The sequence below is a fragment of the Echinops telfairi genome, unplaced genomic scaffold (assembly GCF_000313985.2).
Source record: "Echinops telfairi isolate 266 unplaced genomic scaffold, ASM31398v2 ScPeMD7_70;HRSCAF=299, whole genome shotgun sequence".
Taxonomy (NCBI): Eukaryota; Metazoa; Chordata; class Mammalia; order Afrosoricida; family Tenrecidae; genus Echinops; species Echinops telfairi.
In genome coordinates, this window is record NW_022103968.1 from 47,572,590 (window position 1) to 47,595,343 (window position 22,754).

A 22,754-nucleotide genomic window follows, 5' to 3' on the forward strand; every position below is an offset into this window, starting at 1 on the left:
AAATTAGGAGTGTGTTTGAGAGCATTGACTGACTTGGATGTACAGCTTCTCCGCTGTTCTCATTCTAAGTGTAGAGTTCTCATTACTGGTCGAGTTATTCTGAAGAACTCAGGAATTCACCGAGTCTGGTGTGAAATCTTTAACTCTGACATGAGCGGAATCTGTGTTTCGTCCTTTGGGCGTTTAGTTCCTTCGTCTCTGAAATGGTGGGTTTTAATTTACATTCCTAAGCCTGTAATGTTGCGAGGATTTCATTGGTAGAATCATGTACCAAAAGGACAAAACTGGCCAACATTTGGCCAATTCCAACTCTTAGTGACTCTCTCCATAGGGCAGAACAGATGCCCCGGTGGACAGGTTTCAGAAACTATTGCAAACTGCTGACTTTGAAGTTAGCAGCCCAATACATAACCACTCTGCGACCATGGCTTTGAGGGCTTAGGTCATTCAAAAAGACTTCCAGTTTCTCAGTGAGGAAATATGCTCAATAATTTTCCTTGACTTTTGCAGGAATAGCAGATTAGCATTTCTGCAGACGATGAGCTGACTCCTACCCGACAGTGTCTGTGATTTTATGTCAGCCCCAGGCAGAGTGCCAATCTGCTCAATGTCCACATTTGGCAACTGCAGCAATACGGTATTATCTATGAGGGCCTCTTGTCACAGGCATCCGCTTTCCTAGCTCCTCCCTAAGTGGGTGATCAGTTAGCTGAATTTTAGGATCAGCATCAACAATTCACACGTTGAGATTTCTTTGACTACACTTGTATTACTCACTAGTTTGGGTTTAGTTTCCATCACTCGAAGCTGAAAATCATCAGAACCCTTCCTCAGAAACAAAATTGTTTATATCCATCTCTATATGCTTATATTTAAATATAATATTTTTGAAATATTTTATATATTCTTCTTTTTCTAATTCCCTTGTTGCTGTTACTTGACTTATAGTCAACCCCAACTCATAGTGATCTTATGTACAACGTAAGAAAATGCTGAGGTAACAGTCAGAAGATAGTAGATGTAAGAAGTAAGTAATAAATAAAATTTCCAATTCATTGAATGTTTTATTTGAGTAAATTGTTCTGGTTTCTGTTGAATAAGTAGAGACAGAAAAGAAATAATGACAGACGATGAAAGGCAACCATCTACACTATGGGCTGCAGTATATTGTGTCAATAGTGTCAAGAAACTTGATTTCCCTGTATTTATTAACAACAACAAGAAAAGAAAAAGAACAACAAATAGTTTGATTCTGTAACAAAGCATTTAACTAATCTTTACTCTCCTTCTTTCATCAGAACTATATTACATAACCAGTACCTGGGCTAGATGTTAAGCTAAGGCAATAAAATACTGCCCTAGACTCAGCTTTCAAGAAGGTTAGCTTCTAATGGAGATTGCAGATAAAGGAATAAATAGTTACAGTACAGTATAACAAGATTTATACTGAGTACACATATAGGACATACTGATATAGTATGATTCAGTGGAGAATCTCATTAAATTTATAAATGATTACTATTATTAAAAAATAGGAAAGCATATTTTATGTCAAATCAAAATATTTGTATGAATTCATTTTTCAACTGAGGAAGGTGGGCCATTACCATAACAGTTTGGAATACAGTTTAGGAGTCTTGAAATCAGAGTCTAGTGAGTTGTCCAGTAGTAGTGCTATTTTTAATATAGATATCTCCTCTTTGGAATATTATTACTTATAATAAAATGGTTAGGATTAATCTCATTGACTTTCCTTTATTATTTTTCCTCAAAATTCCTATAAAACATATCCAACCAACATTTACAGAAACAAATAGACTACATAAATGACTTGTAAGAAAATAAATTTATTTGAGATTCACAAAATTCCTTCATGATGTTAGAAGTTATACATTTCAATTAAAACTGTATTTTAATTGTACTTAACATGTCAGTCTGCCTTTGGTAAAGTGTAGGGAAATATATTTCCATCTCTTCCCAAACTATTACTATATTTAAATTTTACTTTTATAGTTTGTGGTGTTATATGACTTACTGGAATCTGAATGAATATATATGGCACATTCTTTTTAAAAAAATTCACTACAGATTTAATGGGAACATTTCTTCCTCTCTGTGCTACTGTAAGAAAGTGGCTCATTACCCTGACATGTGCATCCATCACAGCTACCTGCAGCATGCTCAGGTTAGTAATGACCAGGGGATAAACTGGTCCTTCGAAACTCAGTGCCCACAGGAGGAGCAAATGTCATCACAAACAAACTCTTGACTCTAATTGCCATTCAGGATAATAAGCAATGATTGTCATGGGCTTCTTTTACCTGATAAGGTTGATATCTTTACCTTCAGAAATTATTTCCAGATTTGATGTAAGCCCAGGTTAGGTGTGTCTGATAAATGCCATCTCAATGCTTAATTACTAAAGAGACTGATTTTATCCAAAACACAATATTAGCTGATTAATCCTTGGACTCACTTAGACCTGTGTTACAATTGCATCACTGCCACGGACTAGCTTATGACCTTGAATAAGTTGTAGAAAAACCCTAAACAATGATCTCATAAGGGAGCAAGACTGGGCTGTCTACTCCTGTAAAGAGTTACAGTTTCACAGGGGCAGTTCTACTCTATCTTACAGGGTCCATGATTTACCATCAACTTGATGGCAATGAGTTTAATTTTGGTTTATGATCTTGTAAAACTTAAATAAGAGGCAATATCAACGCCTTTCTCATAGGTTATTTTGAGTTTTCATTTATGTATTCATTTAAAAATACTTATTGTACAACTTACTATATCAGGATGTATTCTGGCAAGCTTTAGGATCCCTTTAAGACTGCACTTAAGTGGATGGTTGATAAAGTAAAAACATTAGACATATATTTCATATTGTATTATTTTCCTTGAAGGAAATAAAATACTAAAATTAAGAGACGCAAGCCACTTTAGATAGAGTCATTATGGAAAGCCCTCTGAGATGGTAACATTTATGAATAAGATCTATCAGTTTTATGGAAAACTAGGGGAAAATGACTTAAACTCTAAAACTAAAATGACCCAGACAAATAGAAGTTTGAGAATGCTTATGGAACAAAAGGAGAAAGTGATTACAATGAGATTATCAATAACTAAGAGTTTGAAATATATTATTGTAGAATTTGCCAAGGAATGAATTATGAGGGAAAATATAGGACGTGATACAAATAGGAAGTAAGACTAGAAAGGATAAAGTATCCTATGAGCTCTGAAAAACACGATTTTTGAATGTAACAGCGAGAAATTCTTGTTGCTGTGAGGTATCGTTCTGTTGGTTCTGACTCATGGTGATCCTGGGAAAAAAGTACACAACATGCCTAGTCCTGACAATCCTCACAATGGCTTGAGCCCATTATCGCAACTACTCGGTCAATCCTGGACAGTTTTCTTTTTTGTCACTGACCTTTCACTTTATTGAGCATGATGTCCTTTTACAAGGGTGAATTTCTGCTGATAACATGTTCAATGTACATGAGAGACAGTCTCATCATTCTTACTTCTAAGGAACAGTCTCGTTGTACTTCTTCCAAAACAAATGGGCTTGTTCTTCTTGAAGCACATGTTATTTTCGATATTCTTTGACAACACCCTAATTCAAATATATTGATTCTTCGTTGGTCTTCCTTATTTATTGCCAAGCTGACTTGTGGGATGTCATATATCAAAAAATAACCTTGATTTTTTATATTGAAGTCTTCGTATAGGATGAATTTCAGTAAGAAACCCCATATAAAAAAAAAGAAAGAAACTCCATATACAAAACCAGGATCAAATCTATGAGAGATACTATGCATTTCCTTCCCCTTTATTCACTAATTATAGCAGAGTACGTTCATGGTTCACTGCCTTCAGGTTGATGCCATCTCATAGTGACCCTATAGAACAAGGCAGAACTGCAGAGTGTCCAAGACTGTAACTCAACTGGAGCAGAAAGCTTCGTCCTTTTACCCCCTAACAGTTAGTGGTTTCAAACTGCTGACCTTGCCGCTAGCAGGTCAACATTTAACACTACGTAACTGGGCGCTTCTTGCGAAGGCATCTTTGTTAAGAGTTGGAATCGACTGGCTGGCAATGAGTGGATGCTGATTGTTTGCCAGTAAGCATTTTCTCCTTCCGTAAGAGTCTCCTGCCTTTGAGCTGTGACCATGCACCCTCAGCAACCTAAATAATAGACGTGTCCAACTGACGAAGTCCAGATCAGTTTTCTGAGATGGAAGAGCTGGATAAAACTGCCATATTGTATCCTTATAAGAAGTTGTTACATCTCAGCCTTTTCACTTAATATAGACTAGAATGTCTATATTACTAGAAGCATGTTTCTACCATAATACTAGATAAACAATTTCAGATATTCTATTTATAGAATATAAAATAAACAAACTTTATTTTAATAGCACTGATGATAAAATTGACTTTAGCTGGTTGAAGGTAGGTCAGAGCCTTCTTATATAGAAATATGTTTAAATGATATTGATAATTAAAATATTATATTAATATCAAAGTTAAAAATACAGCATCTGACATATTGTAAATTCTCTACATAAGTTATTGTTGCATTTATTATTGTCACAAGCTACAAATTGAACATTTATATATTTTTTAAAATATGAGTGGGAGAATAGCATATTAACATAAGTGGGGGGGAACCTCAATAAGTATAGCTAAAGTTTTTCAAGAAAAGCATAGTTTATAAGGTATTTGAATAAAACATCCAGAAAATATTTTTTCCAGAAGGATCAGCATGTGTGAATGATACTCCTCTGGTATAGAAAACATTATTGAGGCAACACTTTGAATATTTAAATAAAATAATGTAATCTGAGGCCTATGTCTGTTAATTTTGACATTTTGAGGAGTGAATGGCTTTATTTTTCTACCTTCCAAAGCCAAGCTTCTAGCTATAAAGTTTACGGGGACGGCAATCATGATAAAATTTCCTGTAGCATTCTGTTTAATTACTAAGAGATGTATCAGGAATCAACATATGAAAGAGCAGGGCAGAAAATGGAGGGAGAGATTCCCTAAGACGATGAACTAGAAAGAGAATCTTGTTCAGGAATTATGCTATTTTAGGAATAAATGAACTCCACAAGCAGCAGGTGTGTGTGCTGAAAGACTGGTTCTGTTAGTTAATTAAGCAGCGTTTTCCTACAGTGTAATGGCAGCGAGTTTGGTTTGGGCGAATTACCTACGCCGTTTACTCAGCTTTTTAAAGTCCATTAGCACATCTCTAACTTCCTTTCTTCCTATCTTACAAATAATAATAAAAAATACACTTCTTTGAACTTTAAAAAACTATCTTTTGAGTAAGGTTAAAGCTACTCAGAATGACCCATGGGACAGGGCAGACCTACTCCTGTGAGCTTCCAGGACGGTAACTGTCTGTGGGAGGAGAAATCTCCATCTTTCTCCAAGGTTGCAAGTGGTTTTGAATTGCTGACCTTTCAGATCAGAGCCCAATGTGCAACCACTATACCACCAGGGCTCCCCATACAGCGTATCATTAATATTTTTATTGACAAAAGTACTATTGGGAAAACTTTGGTATAAATCCTTTATCTTAAGGTTGTCAAAATCAGATGTTTCAAAGCCACGTCATCAAAATATGCATGTAGATTTTAATACAGTAAAATTAAGATGCCAGTTATGGCAGTACACACTGCACATGATTTCATGTCTAGATTAAAAAAAAATCCTCTGCCTGGCTGTTCAACAAGTAAATTAAAAATCAACCTTTGAAGGATTGTGTATCTGTAGCACACATAAGCCACACTAGTAGCTTTAACAGCAAATGAATGCCTGGAATGTGCAGAAGAAATAAACCGCACGGTGTACTGCTCTTTGGGTGGAGATGAGGGACAGCACTGTTCATTGATGCTGTCACAAGCCTTTATTGCCACCACAGAACCGAGTAAGCTTTATTATGATCTGGTTTCCAAGGGATCTGATCCATACCGGAAATGTTCACTCATTCCCTTTGCTGCATTCTGGGAGAGGGACAAAGGGGCTAGGGAACCTGGGTTGCACAGCACGAACCAGGGGAGTACTATGTCTCAGAACATACATATGGCATAAATAAAATAAAACCCTTCCTGGCATCCAAAGAACTTCATAGGCCTCTATCTGCTAGTTGATCATACATGAATTAGAAACACAACATGGGCAAAGTCCCCATGGGGCACATTATTTGATGTTGCTATAGCTGCAATGCATTTGAGTGTTTTGCTTATATAGTTTTTCTGCATTTTACAACCACGCATTTCCTCTAACTTCAAAAGTGGGAGTTTTCTTTTTATTTAAATTATTTATTAAAACAAGATCATAAAAATAACTATAAGGTGTCACCTTAATTTAACACAAAATAGGTGATATGGTAATTAGATTACAAAACAAGACAAATAAACTTGGTTTACTAGATCCGTGTTTGTCAGCACAAGAGCTTGTTGTACTTGGTCTTTTAAAATGTGCAGAAATCAAGTTACAATTTAACTAGATGAGTCTTTAATATTTGTAAGAGAATTGCTTTATAAATCCTTACACACCTAGTTATTTTTTAAGGTAGTTGGTCTTTTCTGTTTTTATATCTCCCAGAATCATAATTTTAACAGTGGAAAGAAACTTCCATCATTACTGTAAAACTGTAAAAAAAACCACATAGTACAATGCTTACTCATATTTTCTGAGTTTTCTGTGACTTATGTTAGTAACTGAGGCATCCCCATGTGGCATGAATAGTTAAGGGTTAGCCAACTAACAGAAAGGTTGGTGGTTTAAATCTATCCCAAGGGGTCTAAATCAAAAGGTCTATTGATATGCTTCTTGTTGTTGACGTTGGTAGGTGCCCTCAAGATGGTTTGGATAGTGACCCTAAGCACGACCCTGGTTCTACACCATTCTTACAATTTTTCCTGTGCTTGAGCCATTGCTGCCGCCATGGAGCCAATTCATCTCCTTGAGGACCTTCTTCTTTTTTGCTGTCTATTTTACCAAGCCTTCTGTCTTCTCCAGGGAGTGGTGTCTGCTGCCAGCATGTCCAAAGGATGTAAGTCCTGCCATCCCTGCCTCTAAGGAGCATTCTGCCTCTACTTCATCCAAGATTCATTGGTTTATCCTTTTAGCAGTGCATGGTACTTTCAATATGCTTTGCCAGCACCAGCTTCGAACACATCAATTCTTTTTCAGCCTTCCGTAGTCAATGGCCAATTTTCTCATGCATATGAGAGCTACCATGACTTGGGTGAAGACTTTAGTCCTTAAAGCAACTTCCCTGCTTTTCAACACCCTGAAGGGGCTTTGAGCAGCAGATTTATCCAATGCAGCCCTCTTCTAATCTCTTCTGCTGCTTCTGTGGCCACTGCTTGTGGATCAAGACACAATCCTAGACCATTTCAACCTTTTCTCCATTTACCATCATGGTATCCATTGGTCTAGATGTGAGGATTTGATTGTTCTTTACATTGAGCTGTTAGCCTTACTGAAGGCTGCAATCCTTGATCTACATCAGCAAATGCTTCAAATCCTCCTCACTTTTCAGGAAAGTTGTGTGATCAGCATATCACAGGTTGTTAAGAAACCTTCCTTCAATACTGATTTTGCATTCTTCTTCATATAATCCAGTTTCTCGGATTATTGGCTCAACGTACAGATTGGATAAGTACGCTAAGAGAATACAATCCTCACACACACCTTTTCAGATTTAAAATCATGCAGTTGCTCTTTTTGCAAAACTGTCTCTTGATCCACATGCAAATTCCACACAAGCACAGTTCTGGAATTCCCATTCTTCACAAAGTTACCCAGGAAGTTACCCAATTGAATGCCTAGGCACAGGCAATAAAACACAAGCAAACGTGTTTCTGATACTCTTGTGCTTTTAAAGCCATGAAAATTCGGTGAAGCACAGTTCTAATCTGACGTACGTAGAGGCACCATGAGTCAGAAATGACTTGAGGGCATTTTGTTTGACTTTTTTTTTTTGGTATTTAATTGCTGTGACCTTAGTTGTTGTTGTCAGGGACCCTGAGTCAGCACCTACATGGAATTCTCATTTTTCTCAAGACCATCTATAGTTTGTTATGAATACCTTGGCATATTCAATAAAACACAAGTACACATCTTTTGGTATTCTCTGCTTTCAGCCTAGTTCCATCTGGTATCAGCAAATATATACCCTTGTTACACATCCTCCCCTGAATCCATTTGTAGTCAAAATAAAATTGACTTAAATGGAATGGTCCATAATTTTATTAACTTTCTTATTTAAAAACCTCCTCTGCAGGAATGTGAGGGTAGAACTTGTTGGCACTTAAATATGAAGCTGTTTTTCTTGCTTCTCTAACAATTCACTAGTTGACTCTGAAGATTATGGATTTATCACTATTTCTTAGACAAAGTTGGTGCTCCACAAAGAGTTTTGTGAAATTCATATCAGATTGTGTTCTCATTTGAAGAATTAATTGAGAATGGAATGATCATGTAGCGTATCCAGACAATCATCAGTTCATCAGGATACTAAGACACACTTATAGATATGTGAATTGCCTTGACCCTTATATTCTCTCCTCCTACTTCTAGACACACCATCATATATTTCAAAACTATCCATCCTCTGGACAATAACAAAACGTTAAGGCCTCAGTGCTCCTTGATTTATAATTAAATTTTAGTAAATTTTTGATAAATAACAAATCTTAGCATAAAAATAATTTTAGTAATATTTAATTCAATCATCCAGTAATATTTCACTCAATTAGTGTTTTATACCCCTGTAGGTTTCATTATTATTTAATTTAATGCATTACTTCTGTTTCTTATTCTCATTTAGACAATCAGTAAAATATACTTTGTGTATGATTATATATTCTACCCATTTTTGCTTCTTTTAATGATATTTTTACTCTTTCAGGTGTAGAAGCTAAGCTAGATTTCCTTATATAGGACATATAATTGGTTGAGATTCTCTGTTTTTTATTCAAAATTAAGTGCAAATATTCATTCAAATATTTCCTTATGCTTGCCAAAAGTAAAGGAACGACCTAACTCATGAGATAAGTTACAATTAAAATATATGACCTGAAAAATATATTAATACAAAATATAACTTAAAAAGAAAATAATTAATGTCTATGTTTTGTGCTGAACAAGGGTTTTCAATAGAGAAACTTCTGGGCTACTTCTACATTTTCTTATAAAAGAGGCAAAATTAGCTGGACATTTAAGTTATTTTGGCCCTGTAAGCTTTAATAATCCTCTAAATCTTTAGGAAAAGTAAACATTGGAGAATGACTCATGTAATTTATGACGGTTCAACTCCCAGGTGGGCATTTGCATTTCCACCCCACATGTACTGAATCAGAATCTTGTTACATCGCAACAAGATCTTTAAGAATCATCAAGGGATCTTGTTAAAAATCAAGATTCTACATTTTCATATCTACGGTGGAGAATAATGTTAGCAACATCGTGCTGTGAGGTAAGTCTTGGGCTTAAACCCACCAGCCAGTTGAGGCCATTCTGCTCCTGCAACGAGTGACAGACTGGAAACAGGGAGAGCTGTTCTCTGTCCTCTTGAGTCACTGTGAGTCTGAGTCGACTCCATGGCAGTGGATCATTCCTGTGACAAGGGAGGACATTAACTTCTCTAGAGGACACTGAACTGGACGGAACCAGTGTGCAGTGAAGCCTTGGTTGTATGGTGCTTGGATTCCTGGAAAGCTAACGTGGTCAGCTCATGGACAAGAAGATGCCGGAGGTTCCTAGCGAATGCAGAAGAAAACATGGTCTCGTTGCTAATGTCAGATGAAGCCTTCCTCTAATGCCGATGCTTCACTCTTCGTCATCTAGTCCAGCCTCTCTCATGATTTGCTCAGAATACAGATTGAATGAGTGTGGTGAGAGGGTACCAATCTGAGGCCACCTTTCCAGATTTTAAGCCAAGCAGTGTCCCCTGGTTCTGGTTCCAAAACTGCCTCTTGATCCATGAACAAGTTCTGCATGTGCACAATGAAGTGTTCTGGGATTCTCATTCTTCTCAACGGGACAGTTTATGATGGTCCACAGAGTTGAATGCCTTTCCTTAGTCAATGAAACAAAAGTAATCATCTTTCTGATAGTCTCTACTTTCAGCCAAGATCCATCGGACATCCACATCCATTTCTGAATCTTGCTGGAACTCCTGGCAGCTCCCTGTCCATGTATGGCTGCGGCCAGTGTTGGGTTATCTTAAATAAAATTTTACTTGTGTGTGATATCAATATCATTCTACAGTTTGAGCAATCTGTTGGGTTAGCTTTCTTTGGAATAGGCACAAATATGGAAGTCTTCTAGGCAGTTGGCCAGGTATCTGTCCTCTAAATTTCCTGGCAGAGGCAAGTACTTCCAGTGCTTCTTCAGCTTTCTGAAAAAATTCAGTGGGTATTCTGTCAATTCCTGGAGCCTTGTTTTTGGCTCATTTGTTCCGTGCAGTTAGAATTTCTTCCTTCAGCACACTAGTTCTTGCTCATATGCTACCCCCTGACATGGTGGAGTGTCAACCAGTTCTTTTAATATAAAGACCTCTTTAGCATATTGAAAAGCAGGATGCTATTTGAAGACTAAGTTGCCCCTGACCCAAGCCATGGTCTTGTCCACTGCCTCATATGTATGTGGAAGCTGAACGTTGAATAGAGAAGACTACTGAAGATTCTATGCATTTGAATTGTGGGAGTGGCAAAGAATAATGAAAGTACCAAGGACTGGCAAAAAGACAAATCTGTCTTAGAATAAGTTGGCAGAGTGCTCCGTAAAGGCAAGGATAACAAGATTTCATGTTAACCACTTTGGCCCTGTTGTCAGGAGAAATAAGTCCCTAGATACGGACATTACGCTTGGTCAAGTAGAGAGGGAACAGAAAGAGGAAGGACTTCAAGGAGATGGGTTAACACTTTGGCAGCAAAATTGGGCTCAGGAATTGTGAGGGTGGCACAAGATCTCTTAAGCGTTTTGTTTGGTTGGGCGTAGGGTCACTCTGGGTCTGATCCAACTGGAAGGTACCTAACAACAAGGTGGATGGCAGAGTTCTGAGGTCATTTCCAAAATTTCCACACTAAGGTGTACATGCCCTATACACTGTCTCTCTTGGAGTGTTAATGAGATTGTAAATAAGATGCACTTCACTCCTGTAAGTAGATCATGTTACATAGCAAAAGTGAAGAGAATTTGCTGAAGGAAAGTCCCAAATCAGCTGAGCTTAAGTTGTTCAAGTTATGCATAATCGGGTGAAACTTTTTTTAAAAAAGGGCTTTTCTTGATAAGAAAAAGTGGAAGTTTGAGATTTTCTTCTACGGCTTCTATTTTTCTTTTAACCTTATTTTATTGTGAATTAAGTAGCACTTTACATTTCAGAACACTGTTTGTTTTTTTAAGTGAAAAACTATGAGCAAGCTCTAGAAACTATGCCTTGATCGACAAACAGAAAAAGAAACGATAATTCAATTTTACAGATTCAAAGAAGTAGTTCATCAGCTGAATGAAAACTTACTTTACTTATATGATCTACCATTAGCATTATTTGAATGTACTTGACAGCAATGATAATTTACATGCGGAGGAACTTTGTACATGGGCTTGATACATATTCTCCAGTCTTCCACATTCTTTTTGTTCCCAGGATCAGTACTATCACACAATAGATTAAACAATTAAAAGTTTGAATATGATTTCCTACATAAATTGAGAAGCATGGTGCAATATTCTGCTGAGTTGAAGAGCATGAAACGTAGCGAAGTATCCTCTTGAAGCCGAGGCTGAGCTTGCTGTGTGTGGTTGGTCACTTTAGCCAGAGAAGAGCTGCACAACCACATGGATTGAGATGTCATTCCATTTTATTTTAAAATCCCCAACTGCATAAATAATGAAACCCACAACCTTCCTCTAGTTCTTAAACGCTTCCTCCCCCCAACTACCAGGACCCCAATTCTGCCTTGCAGACCTGGCTAGACCAGATGATGCACAGCGGTACAGATGGGAATTGGAAACGCAGGGAATCTAGGACAGATGAACCCCTCAGGACCAGGGGTGACAGTGGTGATACCAGGAGGGAAGGGGGATGTAGAAAGGGGGAATGGATCACAGGGAGCTACATATAACCTCCTCTCTGGGGGACGGGCAACAGAGGGGTGGGTGAAGGGAGATGCTGGGCAGTGTAATATAAGATATAATAATAATTTATAAATTATCAAGGGTGCATGGGGGAGGGGGGCAGAGGAAGGGAGGGGGAGGGCGGGGAAGGAAAATGAGCTGATTCCGGGAACCCAAGAGGCAAGCGAATTTTGGGAATGATGAGGGCAACAAATGTATAGATGTGTTTTACACAATTGATCTATGTATTGTGATGAATTTTTTGAGCCCCAATAAATTGATTAAAAAAAAACAAAGGCCATATCTTTCAATAGATTACAGTTTATGCTGTTAAAAAAAATAGACATTGGCTTTTCTGCATAGCAAGGTTTTTGTAGTATAAATGAAATGTAGTATATTTTCAATGGATCCAAAGAATCTGACAGACTTCAGGAAATATAATTTTTTTTATTTTAAATATGGAATGCTTCACGAATTTGCGTGTCATCCTTGCGCAGGGGCCATGCTAATCTTCTCTGTATCATTCCAATTTTAGTATATGTGCCGCCGAAGCAAGCACAGGAAATATAATTTTTATGTGTGTGTGTGTGCACAGAGAGGGTGCACACAATGCTTTAGAAAGGCTAAAACATAAAGGAAAATAGGTAGTCAGCCTGTTGCCTGTAAGCCATATAAAACACACAAGCAAAAACGCAAGCCAGTCGTGGAGTCCGCTTCCCGCTGGGTGCCCTCGTGTGTTCTGGAATAGTCCTGTGCTCCAGGGTCTCCAATGCGGAGACCGTGCGGACGCAGAGTGTGCCAGAGTTTTCTTCTGAAGCCTCGGGATTAGTTCAAACCCCCAAACTTTTCAATGGTAACCAAGCACTTAGTCATCTGCACTACTCAGGAACTGCATGCTATTTCAGGGGGTTGATAAATAAGTGTATTTACGAATGCTGTAGGGATGTGCTTTTATATTTTCCATCTGCTATTAAAGTTCACTCACTTCCTGTTTATTGGGAAGTCCTCTTGTGCACAGCACCCTGGTACACATTGTGTGATAGTCTCAAGGTCATTTGGAAGAACGGTAGCTCTCTTTGTATTGGTCAAGCAGCTAAGGATGAAAATAAAACATATGCTGCAAAAGAGCCCATAGAATCAAAGCAACCACACGAGTCCATGAGAGCAAAGTGTCTCCTTTAACAAGCATTTATTGCTAACGTGGCCATTAAAGTCAAATAAACATCTCCAACAGTGAAAGAGGAAATGTCTTTTCTGAAATGGTTCTAAAAGCTCTATAAATATTCCAGGCTCCCCATGTAATCCATATGATCTGTGATTGAATGCATCTGTTATTAATTTTTCATCAGCTGTGTGAATATAAAAATGATTCGGCCAAGGCTGCAAATCACACAACTGTGACGATAAGTAACTATGATGCTAAGTGACACAAGTACGATGGTGAAAAGGAAAAGAGGAATTATCGTTGAAAGTGAGTGTCATAAGTCTATGACAAAGAATTAGAAAAGGAAGCTTGATCTTCACGATAAATGAAGTAACTACTGGAGAGTCTAATCAACTAAGACTATAGATGCATCACCTGTATCAGACATAAAGAAGAGAACATTTCATGTAGGAAAAGATACTGAAATATTCATGTTCAAATTATCAGCATGTATTTATCAATCCAATCATTTTGGTTGGGAGTTACTTTTGTGTACAGGTATTTATTATTTGCTCAAAAGTAATTGGAAGTATAATGATCTTTCTGAAACTCTGCATCTTAGTTGAATTTTATGGAACTTGTAGCTATGTAACTTTTACTTGGTATGAAGACTTCTCAATTACATCTCTGATATTTAAGTCAAGTACTCCGTCATTTGTTCAGTATTCCTCACGAATGGATATATGTATTTGCCAAGAGTGCAAGTTCTAAATTTAGTATGGAATTGAGGTCAGAAAATTGAGGTGGACCATACAATTTTATAATTTAAGTTTTCAAGGAAAAGAATTACAGCTTTGAGAATTTCATTTGATTTCTAAAGTTGTTTATATTTTGCCTCCTATAGGCTTCACCAAGTTTTCATCGTTAATGGTTATGTGCTGGGCTGCAGTCCACATGTTCATTAGTTCAAACCCACCAGCAGCTCCATGGGAGAAAGAGTAGACTTTCCATTCCCGTAAACAGTTACAGTCTCAAAAACCCATTGGGGAGTCACTACGAGTCCACATTGACTTGAAGTTAGTGAGAGATGCTCCACTATACTTATGGATATGCTTACAGCAAAGGTAAATACATATATATAACTATCATCTGTCAAATCTTTCTATATTCCTGGGTGTACTTGGGCATATCTACCTAAGCATCAACTTCTATGTCACCATTGTTGTGGGATTATGTATAGAACAGTATTTGTCTCTCTTGCCTTTAACTCTTACCAACCTCCCAATATCTTGACCTTGCTCCATCATTTTTTATCTACTTCCCTCTTGTTGTGTATTGCCGTCCCTATACTCAAGGACACAATGATATACTCTCTAAACTGTGTCTTCCCTGTCATCCTTTAACCTCCTGATACTGGTAGCCATCAATGTATGCTTCCTTTAGTGTGAAAACCATTGCTTGACTTTTATGAGTGGTCTTATACAAGATTTATCTTTTTGTGATTCACTAATTTCACTCAATATGATGTCCTGCAGGTTCATACAGTTCCACAATTTTTGACAGATGCTCAAAATTTTATAATCATGACAGTCAAAGACAGAACTTTTCCATCACTCCAAAAAATTTCCCTCGTCTCTCTAGTCAATTCCCTTAACCCAAACTCACTCCTGGTCTTTCAGAATATCCTCCTTTCAGTATTACCTGTCCCAGCAAAACATATAAATAAGTGCCATTACACACTATGTAAGTTTTTCAGTGAACCTTACTTTCATCACTTAGCATATGCTTTCACGATTCTTTCATGTTATTGCATATATTCATACTCCATTGCGGTATTGCATTTTTGACTACTACTTTGGCGTATAGAGACACTGTCGTTGGTGGAGTCTTGACTTTGGCAGTGATTAAGCACTCAACTGCAAACCAAATGGCAGAGGGCTCAAAACTGCCAGCCCTTCTGTGGGATAAAGACGTGGACGTCTGTGTCAGTAATGACTTCCAGAGGTGGAAACCCCAGGAGACACTTCTATGCTTGTCCTGCAGGGTTTCCGAGAATTGGACCTGACTCCACAGCAGGAGAAGCAGCTTGTTTACCCTCACTTTGTCATCACGCTCATACAGGTCTTCGATGGACAAAATATAAATATGTCTATTTTTTCTGACATCCGAGGAGTTGGGTTTCTGAGCTGTATACATATATTTTTTTAATTGGAAAAGCAATTTGCCATGGTTGCTGAATATTTTTGTAGCTCCACCAGTGACTAATAGTTCCTTGACATGTTTACTAGCAATTAGTATTATCAGTTATTTTGACTTTGCTGTTATTATTGCCTTTATGTATTTTAATAAGTACATAGTCAAATCTTATTGTGGTTTAAAATTGCATTTTCCATAATAGCTAATTGTATTGATTGACTTTTTATGGTTTGTCATCTACATACATATAATCCTTGGTGAGTTACAATTAATATATTAAACAATTCTCAGATTATATTTTTTAGAATGCTGTATATTTATATATAAAAACAACCTATTGCCATCGGGTCATCCCAACTCAGAGAAACCCTCTGTAGGGTTTCTGAGTCCATGCATCTTTACAGGAGTTGATAACCTCGTCTTTCTCTTGAGGAGCAACTTTTGTATTTGGATCACTGACCTTGCAGTTGCTAGTACCACCCTGACCCAACAGCACCACCAGGATTCCTTTTATACAGACACAGAAGTGTTCTTTAAGAAGTCCTCACCAGATCATTGTTTTCATATGTAACTAATAGCTTTTTAAAATGTGTGTTGCATATTTCATTCTGCCATCACAAACCAGTAAATCTGAGAAAATGAAAAGTTGTAGACCTTCCTATTAATGTTTTATCTAATAAGACAAATTAAAAAGGAGATATCAAATTCCAATAAGTATAGTATGATTTATCCTCAATCTTAAAATATAGTGAAAAGCAAATCATTATTTGGAGAATTTATTCTTATGCTCAAGTAGATTGTTTTTAGAGACCTTGAGCTAATCGGTGGTAACATTCACTAATAACTCCCCCCACACCCCAAACAAACCTCAAGCCCTCTAACTCAGGTGACAGAGTCCATTCTGACTCATGGCACCCCTATAGGTCAGAGTAGAAATGTCTCCATGGGTTTCTGAGACTCTCTTTATGAGAGTAGAAAGCCTTGTCTTTCTCAAACAGAGTGCCTAATGGCCTGGAACTGCTGACCTTGTAGTTAGCAGCCCAACTACTATACCAGTAGTGGTCCTACCATGAAACATAGAATGAATAAAGTCTTTTGGCGATAGGATTCATAAATCCCCCTACAATATTTTATGGAAATCATTCTTGAGTATTGAAATATGTCACTAACTTGTCAAAGGCATATGGGCTCTATTTATTCTTCCAGAAAAGTTGGGCATTTTTGAAGTGAGTTCATAAACCTGTGCATTGTGATGGTCTATTTTTAATTAACTTTTGAAAGCCTCTAAAGTAGGTCAGGAAAGTAGGCTGCACATTTTTGACTGAGTTTAAAGAACTTTGCATTTATATTGTCAGGGATTTACATAGACCTTCAAAACCAACAAGACCTCAGTGGAATGGCTAAGCTTCATGCTTGTTGGAAATTAAGCGATTCAGAAGCCCCTTTTAATCCTCCAAAGTATTATGTGGAGAATTTCAATCATACATTTATTGACCAAGTAGTTTCTTTGATACCAGGCATGCTTAAGTCACCAATAAAAAGTGACTTACTTAAAGGGAAAACCTTATGCATTGGATTATGGCTGAGCAATTATTTTATTTATTCATTGTAAATTTTACTAAACTGGACGATGTTGTTGTTATTAGGTGCCATGGAGTTGATTCAGACATAGAGTGACCCAATGTATTAAAAATAAATAATAACAACAACAAAAAGTTTTTGTGTCATCCTCACACTCGTTGCTATGTTGAGCCCTGTCTAATTCTCTGCTGGGTTCCATTATTCATTGCAATGGACATCAAGTTCACAGACAATACTCTCTGTTAGGATGCTCTTAGAGAATTGACATGTATTTTTCTCATCTTGAGTTGGCTGAGAATTATGTAACCTGTCACTTTTCTAATGAGAAGAAACAACTGTAAACATCTATCTATAATTTGAACTTGGAAAAGTACAAAGCATGAATCTTGGAAAATTGGAAGCTATAACAATAAAATAGAACACATAAAGACTAACAGCCTAGGTATTAGTGAATGGAAATGGATTTGTATTTGCCATTTGAATCAGATAGTCATATGGTTTACTATACCCAGAATGACAAATTCAAATAGAATGGTGGCACATTCATCTTTAAAAAAGAAAAGAACATTTTATGATCTCTCTTGAAGTACAATGTCATCTGTGATAGCATAGCATCTATGCACATACAAGGAAATCCAGTCAATACAAACATTATTCAAATTTCTGCACCAAACCCTAAAGCTAGTGGTCAAAACTTTAAGAATTTTACCAATGACTTCAAGCTGAAATTTATCAAACATGCAATCACGATGCATTGCTAATTATTGGCGGTTGGATTGCAGAAGTTGAAAACAAAGAGGAATTAAATATAGAAAAGATGACCTTGGTGATAGAAAAGAAGCTGGAGAAAATAATTTCAAGATTTTCTCCTTCAAATACCTTTTTGAACAACACAAAAGGCGAACTTACCCAAATGGGATACATGGAAATCAAATTGACTACATTTGTGGGAAGAGAAAATGGAGAAGCTCAAATATCAGCAGCTAAAGTCAGGCCTAATATTGAACAGATCATCCATTGCTCATATTTAAGTTTAGGTTAAAGCTGCAGAAAATTAAAACCAGTGCAAGTGAACCAAAATATGACCTTACGTCTATCCAACCTGAATTTTCAGAGCACCTAAAGAACAGATGTGATGCACTGAACACTAATGACAGGAGATCTGATGAGTGGTAGGATGACAATGAGGTCACCATACATGAAGAAAGCAAAAGGTCAATTCATAGACAGGAAAGAAACAAATCAAATGGATGTCACAAGAGATTCTGAAACTTGCTCTTAATTGAAGAGTAGTTAAGGCATATGGAAGAAATGATAAAGTAAGAGAGCTCAACAGGAAATCCCAAAGGTCTGCTCAAAAAGATGAGGAAAAGTGTTATAGTGAAATGTGCAAAAGGCAGAGCCAGTGTACCAAAAATAGCTAGTCGATATCAAATCATTTCAGGAGCAAGAACCAATGGTATTGAAGAAAGAAGTCCAATCTGTACTGAAAGCATTAGCCAAGAATAAGGCTCCAGGAATTGGTGGAATACTAATTGAAATGTTTCAACAAGCTGATAAAGCACTGGAAGCACTCACTCAACAATGCCAGGAAATTTGAAAACAAATTCTAGGCTAATTGATTTGGAAGAGATTCATATTTATATCCATACCAAAGAAAAGTGACCCAAAAGAACGTGCAAATTTATGGGTCAATATCATGGATATCACATTCAAGTAAAATTTTGCTACAGATCATGCAACAAAAGTTGCAGCAATATATTGACAGGGAGCTGCCAGAAATTCAGGTTGGATTCAGAAGAGGACTCCGAACAAAGGAAATCATTGCTGATGCCAGATAGATCTTGGCTGAAAGCAGAGAATCCCAGAAAATTGTTTACTTTAGTTTCATGGACTATGCCAAGGCACTTGGCTGCAGGGATCATATAAAACGATCGGTAAGCTTGGGACTAATGGGAATTCCAGAGCCATTCATTGTATTCATGTGGAACCTGTATATGGATTACAGTTGGACCAAGGGCTCAAATAGAAAGTAAATGTTTAAAAAAAATAATGATGGCAACACAAGTGAAAATATGCTTCATACAATTGATGTATGGATTGTTTTAAGAACTGTAAGAGCCCCTAATAAAATGATCTTTAAAAAAAAAGGAAAAAAGAGGCAGTTGGGCAAACAGAACTAGGAAAAATGGCCTGGTTTAAAATAAAGAAAAGATGTGTGTTAAGACTGCATCCTAGAGAGACCAGACTTCAAATCGGTGCACCAAGACGTGAATACAACATACCGGCAAGTAGCAGGGAACCAATAGAGAGGTCTGCCAGGCTGACCCCAATTCCAACTACATGGAACCCCTCACCCCCACCCCTACCCTAGAAGAATACACTTCAGAGGACACCACTGAAGCTACAGTGGGGAGAGAGGCACGTCTGATCAGAGCACAGAGAATCAAACGAAGAGGGAAGGAGAGAGAGTGGACTACATCCTGGCCCACCAAGCCCCAAGGATGATATTTCAGAGATTTCAGAGTAGACAATGCACAGAGAGGACTATACGGCCCATCCCACTATGAGAGATGACATCCCTCACTGAACCATAGTGCGACAAGGGACAACACTGAGACGCAGTGTGGGAATTGTGCCTATCTGACCCCATCACACTGGCATGAAATATTAAGGGCATGCAACAGTGCAGCAAGGGCAGCAAAGCAATGAAGTCCCCGGGGAATACCAAGAATAGACTTTGGGGACAGAGTGTGGCACCCTATCAGACTTGACTGGAAAATACTCCTAAAAGTCAAAAAACAGATCTGGAACTATTTACAGGCTCTCCTTTTTCGTCATTGGCTTTCTTTTTGTTGTTATTTTGTTGGGGTTTTTATTGTTTGTTTTGTCTTCCTTTGTTGTTTTGTTTGGCTTTGCCTTGTTTTGTGCTTATTATTGTCTCTGCATGGCTATCTAGATAAGATAGGTGGGATAAACAATTCAGAGGAGAAAACAATGAGACTGATGGTTCTGGGGAGGCACTGGAGAGGGGGAGGTGGGAGAAAGGAAGGGAGTTGTCAACCAACCCAGGGACAAGGGAACTGAAAGTGAACTAAAATCAATGGACAGAACGGTGTAGGTTGCCTTGTGGGGCTTAATCAAAGGCAATGCAAATACGAGGAATTACTGAAACCCAAATGAAGGTTGGACATGATATAGTGGACACGAGGAAAGTAAGAGGAAATAGAGAAAAGAACTAGGAGGCAAAATACATTTATAGAGGTCTAAATACAAGCATGTACATATGTAAATATATATATATAACAATGTGGAAATAGATCTATGTGCTTATATTTATATGTTAAGTATTAAGGTAGCTGGTGGACATTGGGGCCCGACTCAAGTACTCCCTCAATGCAAGAACATTTTGTTCTAATAATCCAGTATTCTGTGATACTCACCTTCCATATACAATCGCTAAAGACATAATGGGTTTATCAGCAAATGTGGTGAAGCAAGGTGATGGTGCCCAGCTATCAAAATATATAGCATCTGGGGTCTTAAAGGTTTGAAGATAAACAAATGGCCATCTAGCTGAGAAGCAACAAAGCCCACATGATGGAAGAAGCACGCCAGCCTGTGTGCTCCTGACGTGTCCATAGGATCAGGCATCAGGCAAAAGACCCAGAACAAAAACTCATACCAATGTAAATGGGGGAGGGGTGCAGAGTGGAGACCCAAAGCCCATCTGTAGACAATTGGACATTCCCTTTCAGAAGGGTCACAAGAAGAGACGAGCTATTCAGGGTGCAGTACAACATCAATGAAACATAAACCTTTCCTCTAGTTCTTTAATGCTTCCTCCCTCCCACTATCATGACCTCAATTCTACCTTTCAAATCTGACTAGACCAGAACATGTACACCACTACAGATAAGAGCTCACAACACAGGGAATCCAGGCCAGATAAATCCCTCAGGACCAATAGTGAGAATAGAGCTACCAGAAGGAGAAGGGGACGGTGTGGGGAGAAAGGAGGAATCGATCACAATGATGAACATATTAACTGCGACCCCCACCCCCCCAATCAGGGGGACGAACAACAGAAAAGTGAGTGAAGGGAGACAGTATACAATGTAAGATATGAAAATAATAATTTATAATTTATCAAGAGTTCACGTGGAAGGGAGGATAGGGGAGGGAGGGAAAAATGAGGAGCTGATATCAAGGGCTCAAGTAGAAAGAAAATGCTTTGAAAATGATGATGGCAACATATGTACAAACGTGCTTGACACAATGGATGTATGTATGGATTGTAATAAGAAATGTAAGAGCCTCCAATAAAATGGTTTAATAATAATTTTTTTAAAAGACTACTTTCGAATGCTGAAATTCAAGAAGACTAAGGTGTTTCTGACTCAAGCTGTGGTATTTTCTGTTGCCTCGTATGCATGTGAAAATGGAACATTGAAAAAAAGAAAAATGAAAAATCAATGCATTTGAAGTAGAGTGTTGATGAACAATATTGAAAGTACCACGGACTGCCAGAAGAACAAACAGATATGTCTTGGAAGAAGTACAACCAGAATGCTCCTTGGAATCAAGGATGGCAAGACTTCATCTCCCATCCATTGCACATGTTAGCAGCAGGGATCAGTCCCAGGGAAAGGACACCATGCCTGGTAGAGGGGTAGCAAAAGAGAAGAAGACCCTGGACAAGATGGATTGACATGGAAGCAATGGGCTGGAACTTGAGTACACTTATGAATATGTTGCAGCATGGGGGAACATTTCATTCTCTTGTGCATAGGGGGTTCACCCTGAGTTTAGCACTCCAACATTGTTGGTCAGAAAACTTAGCTCTGTTAAGTTCCCCGAGGTACCTCACTTCACCAGCAAGCCTCTTTCCCAAGTCCACTCAGAGGCCTTGCCCTGTGAGAGTGAGAACAAGCCTGTTGAACCATCTCTTGTCGATTGCCTATTTCTGCTGCCTCTGCTGCCACCACTTCCCTGCCATGACTTCCTTTCTTAATTAATATTCTAAAGATCACCTTACTGGGGGCACTGACCACTCTCATAACAATCCATGCATTGGTTGTATATCATTACTTCTTGGTGCCTCATATTATGTCTGTTTTTACAACTCTGTTTGTCATGGATTGAGTAGGTTCAGCTCAGGGAAATTTGATTTAAGAGTGTCCTCCATTCTCAGCTCTTCTTCACTAATAGTGAGACTTTAATTTCTGCTTATGGATGGCTCATTTTAAGTCTAGTGAGGCGGTAAAACTTACCAATCCCCATGTTAGGGCTTCATACACTTTATTTGCAGGCTCCCCTGCAAAAAGGTGTCCTACAGCTTATTTACAGTATTAGTAAATTCCAAATACCACTAGTAGGCCACAAGTATATACTATTTGCATAGTCCTAACCAGTCATTTGGAAGAAATTAGAAAGACCATATCTACTAAGGATATATTAAGTAATCCAATGCACCAAAACAGAAGTAGCAAATGTCTCTTAAAAGTACAGATAGATTGAACCCTGACTGGCTTGTCTCCTCCCCGAGACCCATCTGCAAGGGGATCTCCAATGGCCTGCAAATGGGCTTTGGGTCTCCACTTTGCACTGCCCCCATCATTCACTATGGTAAGATTATTTTGTTCTGATGATGCCTTATACCTGATTCCTTCAACACCTC

General features: G+C 38.0%; 1 non-coding gene across 1 annotated transcript; it reads right to left on the minus strand.

Moving 5' to 3' along the window:
- Positions 1–12,605: 12,605 nt before the first annotated feature.
- Positions 12,606–12,712, minus strand: LOC115870071. The gene has a single exon (XR_004046533.1). It is a non-coding gene; the product is annotated as a U6 spliceosomal RNA (small nuclear RNA).
- Between the last annotated feature and the right edge of the window lie 10,042 nt (positions 12,713–22,754).